Source organism: Lepidochelys kempii, chromosome 10, assembly GCF_965140265.1.
Source record: "Lepidochelys kempii isolate rLepKem1 chromosome 10, rLepKem1.hap2, whole genome shotgun sequence".
In the NCBI taxonomy this organism is placed as follows: Eukaryota; Metazoa; Chordata; order Testudines; family Cheloniidae; genus Lepidochelys; species Lepidochelys kempii.
The window spans coordinates 81,672,936-81,679,371 of record NC_133265.1 but is presented as its reverse complement, the minus strand read 5'-3'; positions in this window follow the sequence as shown (position 1 = coordinate 81,679,371).

Genomic DNA, 6,436 nt, shown 5'->3' with positions numbered 1-6,436 from the left:
TCAGAAAGTTAGTTTGTTTTTTAAGTTGCCAATAAGGTGACACTTTTTAGCATGTTAATTTTTCCTACCAGTGGTCTGTCCTAGCCATATTAATCCAAGTCTAACAGAGAGAGAGCCTTTGGCTTTCTTCTGATTGTTTTAGTTACCATGGCTCTACATGTCAGTTGCTAGGCTAATCTGTTTAGCAACGTTGGTGTGGTTTTTGCTTGCTGATGAATGAGACGAAGGTTCCTCGAGGTCATCGTTTGTTTCTCATTAAAGATCCAAAGCAAAATCTCCTGGTTTTCCTTTGTTGGGAAGGGGTTCTGTTCCATAGCTGTATGGCGTACAATGTTCCTAAAAGGGGGAGGGACGGACACACGGACACACACACACAGAGCGATGCAACTACAGAAGAGCACATGCACCCACTCAGTCCCGGACTAGTCCCCTTTAAGAATGTGCCAGTTGCTTTACAGATAACTGCATATTTGCAGCATTTATTTGTAAGGCGTTTCTTAAAGTGCGTGGACGTGAATGTGACAGACACTGGGGTAATCGATATACTTGCAAGTAAAATTGGTAAGTTTAAGGGCCAGATTCCTCTAACCAGAGCAGTTGTTAGAAGGTCTAACTAACAAACACCAGACGCCTCCGGAGCCTTATCTCCACTAGAGCTGCTGTCTCTAAAACCAGATCAAGACAAGCAAAGGGGATACTTGTGTCAAGTTCCCTAGTGTAGATGTGGCCTTACACCAGTAAAACAGAATTTAGTCTGTTTACTTTACACCATTCTTCTACAACTAATTGCCTTTCTCGCTGCTGTTTTATGATGGAGCAGACTTGTGGGAGTTACCCAGAAGCACGGTTTATAAAGAGTGAGAGGATGTAAGTCACAGTTTTGTTTGTCCCACTAGTAGTCTGTGCACCTACCAAACTTTCTTCTCTTGGAAAGTACATTAATCTTTAAAGAGAGTCATTGCAGAGGTAAGAAATTCCCAGTGATTTGTGATGCCAGAGGATGTGCATTGCACACAGGCACCCATAAAGTAAATGTATACTGAGGTTATTACTTGGCACATGAAGTAACATTCCTGTGCACCAAGCGTTACATTTCCAGTTACTTGTTAATTGTTGAGGTCTGTTAAAAAAACCAAAAGCTTTCCAGCACAGTGGGGGAGGGAAGGGGGATCCAACCGCTTTCTTAAGTCTAGGCCTGCACCCATTAAAGTCGAAGGGTGGAAGATCTGTCTGAAAATGTGTTGTGACATGTCTTGGAGTTCACTGCATTATATCATGCAGTGTTTTTATCGTATAAAGACTGTAGTTTGGCCAGTGAGTGGAGCATTTGCTAGCCAGATCCTAGTGTATAATCTTGGCAAACTTAGTAAAATGTTTGTGGTGTTTGCAGTAAATAGATTTTTACCAGACTTTGCTAGCAGGATCGTTCCCCCACCCCCAATCTCTTGTTTACTGTAACAGATTTCAACAGGGAAATACCACGTGTACCTGAAGTTCTACTGGTGGAGATGAGACTTGAGGTTTCATGTCATTCAGATCTTAAGTTTTTCAATTGTTGAATCTTTCCTACTAAACACTTACCATCTTTAATGGGGCTCAATCTTGCAGTTCCTGTGAACAAGACTGAGTTCCTATTGATTTCAGCGACTGTTGCCTAGGTAAGGAATGCTAGGTCACCTCCGTAGTGGGGACATCACTATCTTTTAACTCACCAACGCTTTCCAGATCATCAAATGAGTGTCACACATGCATCTTCTGTCTTCCAAGAGTTTACATGGACTTGCTTTTCTTTATGCACCTCAAACATACACACCATTTGGAGAATACTTCACATACTACATAATAGTAAAACTTAGGCCTGCTTTTGAGAGACCCCTAACTAGACAAATTCTGTCCTCACTTTGTTTCCAGTTAGTTCTTCCAGGATCCAGAGTTTAGTCCACTGGCCCATATTCATCCCTACCCTAACTCCACAGAAGACTCTGGGCCTAGTTCTCTGCCTACTGGTGTAAATCCATTGAAGTCACTCCCAATAGAGTTAGGCTGATGAGTGTGGCCCAATATCTTTAGTGCATAGCACAGTCTCTGCTTTAGGTATTTAGGAAGTAAAGGCTGACTGACCATTCCATGTGCTGTTATTTTGTGAATATAGCAACGGGAGCTGTGTTAATATTTAATGAGGCTCCATTCCAGTTTCTCACCCCTCTTCCAGGTATTTATTTTCTCTCGTCCATATTTTGCAGAAGCAGACTTGCTTTGAACATAGAACGGACTCTTCAATCTCTGTGAATCGTGCATGACAGTTTTTCCGCATCTCTGGGCCTTTATGTACATGCTCAGGGCCTGGGTTACTTACATAACGTCGGTCTGGTGATTTGGAACCAGTTCTTAAGTGCAGATTTTCAAACACGGGTGCCCAAAATTAGGTTTCTAAATCCTTACTTAGGCACCCTAAGTGGCCTGATTTTCCAAGTGCTGATCACCCAGCAGTGCCTATCTGTGCCAATGGGAGGCAGTGTGGGCTCAGGATTTTTGAAAAATCGGGTCACTTATTTGGGGGGGGTCTAATTTTTTGACACTCATTGAGTAGGTTAATAAATGGCAAGTGATTTAAGAACTTACTGCTCTGTTAACCACTTCACTCTGGCAGTCTGGAATTTGGCCAGCAAGTGCTAATATAAGGCCTGGTTCTGCAGCCATGACTTGACACAACTCCCATTGAAGTCAACATCAGTGGTAGTTATGTTCAGTAAGCCTGCATACAGGAGCACACCCTTCCAGGGTGCTTAATACTGGGGTGTATCAATTCCAGGTGCCAAAGGATTTAATCACCCCAGAATTCACTGTTTTACAGGATTATTGGACTCTAAAATGTCATGTTGCCCCCCTACAGGTCTTACCATTGTCTGATTTGTACTTTCCCTTATTGCATTGCTAGATCGTATTGTAAATAATATGACAGGAGAAAGAATTTGGATGTATCGCTCTGTCCTTACACCTTTTGCACTAGGAGTAGGTATGAGCTTGTCTAATACAAAGGATCTCACATAAAATGAGATTGGGGATTGCCTCCATCCCACTGGTTTGAACAGTAGTGAGTGACTCCGAGCACAAGTACTTATTTTGCTATATGGGATAACTACCTGATTGATTGAACTTTGTCAAGGGTATTCTGTTTTGGCTTAAACTTCATTGCCAAAAGTAAACCTGGAAACTATCCATATCCAGGAAGTTCCTTCAGGTGTTTTGAAATACAATATTGTCTCTCACGTATTCGGCCAGGTTCTGGAAAAGCCCAGCCGTCCTTTTCGTGGGCACAATTTCCATCCACAGTGCATTGCATCCTTCTTTTGAAGAATACATCTGCCTAATTGTGGTTGCACTTGAGGTGCTTAGAAGCACAAGTATTCTATTTTATGCCCAGAATCATTCCTGCAACAGCAAATTCGGTCTGCAAATGCCTTCTGAAAATTTAGTCCTAACTATTGCACTAGGCGCTTGAGATTGCATCATAGCCTCCACTTTGCATTTCCTTGCTTTTGGCAGTTAAGTCCAGTCCTTGTTTATTTAAGTTATTTATTTTATTAATGTTACATAAAATGAAAATCTTAACGGACTTCATGGCCGTTGGACTGACCCATTGGTGTACAATAGAACCTCAGACCTACAAACACCAGAATTACAAACTCACCTGTCAGCTACACAATTCATTTGGAGCTGGAAGTACACAATCAGGCAGCGGTGGAGATGAAAAATATAAGCAAATACAGTACTGTGTTAAATGTAAACTACTAAAAAATAAGGGGAAAGTATTTTGTTTCTGTATAGTAAATTTTCAAAGCTGTATTAAGTCCAATGTTCAGTTGTAAACTTTTTGAAAGCGCAACCATAATATCTTGTTCAGAGTTATGAACAACCTCCATTCCTGAGGAGTTTGTAACTCTGAGGTTCTAATGTAGATGGTAGCAGAATAGATTTTATCATAGTTTCTTCTGACTTGACCCAAAGTCAGTGGAAAAGCTATGGTCCATACCTGGCATCAGATGATCTCTTTCATTGATCGCTTCTCTGCAATTGCATGTGGCCATGCTATTGCATTATTTAGTTTTATCTCAGTATAGCAGGTACTTTAAAAGAGAGTCATCCTTTCTGAATTTCCTTTTCTAAATGGATAATTGCAAAGTGTACCTATGTCCAGCCAGGGTATGGCACAATCAAAATTTTCGTTTAAAAAAACCCCTGGTTTTCCCATTGGCAGGAAAACAAAATAGCCATGAAGATAATTCATCTACTCTATATCAACACCTTTACAAACCTAATCCTTAAAAAAAAGCTTCAGGGTTGACTACTTATCCCAAGATTCACTGTGCTAATTAAACCAACAATTTGTAAGCCTCTGCATTAGGGTCTTCTAGTAGAATATTTACTTGTCGCACTCATCCTTATCCAGCAGTACTGCTGATTAACTTTGTTTTTATGAACTCCTTAACTACCAAGCATTACAAGTATTTAGCTTTAGGTTATGTAGTGCATGGAAAGAAAACAAAGTCTGCAAGTCTTGACCAAAGTGATGTTTACCAAACTGGGGCATGCACCAATTAAAACACAGCAATCACTACATTTTGTGTGGTGTCTTAATAGTATAATGACTTGGTCAACCATATTTCTGGTATCCTCCACAGAGCATTCGCTTGGTTTTTTGATAATGCTTTCTTATGGCTGAATTACTAATGCCGGAAGGAACCATTCAGTTAAGTCTGACTTGCATATCACAGGCCTTTAAACTTCATGGAGTTACCCCGGTAATGAACCCAATAACTTGTTTTGGCTAAAGCCTATCTTCTATAAAGGCGTCCAGTCTTGATTTGAAGACATCAACAGATGGAGAATCCACCACTTTCTCTGATAGTTTGTTCAATGGTTAATCATCCTTCTAGTTAAAATCTTCTCTGTTTAGTGATGCCCTGAGGCCTGAACCTCCATACTCTGACAGTGTAGCATTTTGGTCAAAAAGTAGAAAATCTCTGTCTGTTACTTTGGTTTGTGTGCAGGACAGTCATATAACCTCACATACTTGGCAAAAAAGGCATTTCTACAGATTTGTGTCATCTCTAAAAATAGCTGTTTTTAAAGCCTGCACTTTAATAGAAATGGATCATTCTATGCTGAAGCTTAGTTGCTTAAGATTTCAAAGATGTCAGGATTGATAAGCAATTCAGAATGTGAAGTAAGATGGTGGATGTTCATAGCCCACAAAATTGAGGAAACAGCATTGAAAATTTTTCTTTAATACCTGAGAATCACTGTTACTTACTTAGTTATCCAACTGCACGGACATCTCCATCCTAATATGTAAATGCCTTGCCATTTTTCTATCTTTATGCTGGCCGTAATCTTTTAACCACTGATTTTCATGCTGTACACCAGACCTATCATTTAACTAATATATTGGAGAGGTGCATCACATGAGCATTGACCTTGCAGTCAGAAGTTTGATGGGCTAGCAGTGGCCATTTTGACACTGATGGGCAAGACTTTAGTCAGGGTTTGGCCAGCACTGAATGGAGGACTGTGTAGTTATTTGTATGAGAGTAGCCTCTGGATGCCATGAACAGTAAAGGACAGCCGAGTCCCTGAAGACCTTACAATTTAAGATGCAGAATTGTATTTCTGATTGAACACAACCCTTTCTAAAGCAGGTTTACTCCAATCTTTACCAGGGGTCAGTGACTCTTGTCTCTCCCTGAGCCCCTAAACACACCATGCTGTGGAAGCCAAAGACCATAGCTAGCTATCGGAGTCAGCTGCTGTGGTTCAGTACAAGATGTTTAATTGTAAAGCTTGAAGCAGAAATGGTTTTAACAACTGTAGTGGCTGACGCAAATTGAGACAGCTGTGATTCCAGCAGTCCCTGCTTGCAGATGTTTTTGCACTGAGACAGGGAAGCAAGGCTCGGAGCATGTAAGGTTCCTGCTATTTCATGGCCATTCTGAATAGGGTCACTCCTAGCTCAAAGATCCTGGCCCCATTCCAGCTCAGGAGCTTACATTCTGCTGTACAAATGGCCTCTGAAATTTCAGTTAGAAACCATACTCTTCCCACTTCCCACCCTGGACATTGGTGGGGCTTTGCTGCGCGCTGTTGAACATTTTCCTGTTAGTAGTGGGCGGAGCAATTGTGTATATAATTTCATTTGACAAAGCCCAGGCCCTTGGCTTTGACGTGAGTCATTCTAACACAGGAGGACTCTTCTTATTACGCATAAGAACTGTTTGAAGGAAAGGGGGCTGGATATCTTACCGTAGCAACCACAGCTGTGAATGGGTAACTGTGACAAAGTTCCTGCTCTACCTTGGTGGGTCTTGCGCTTATTGGCAGCTTTGCTCCCCTTGGAGCTTCACGGCAGCCCTCAGTGTGGCCATTTTTCTGAACCCAC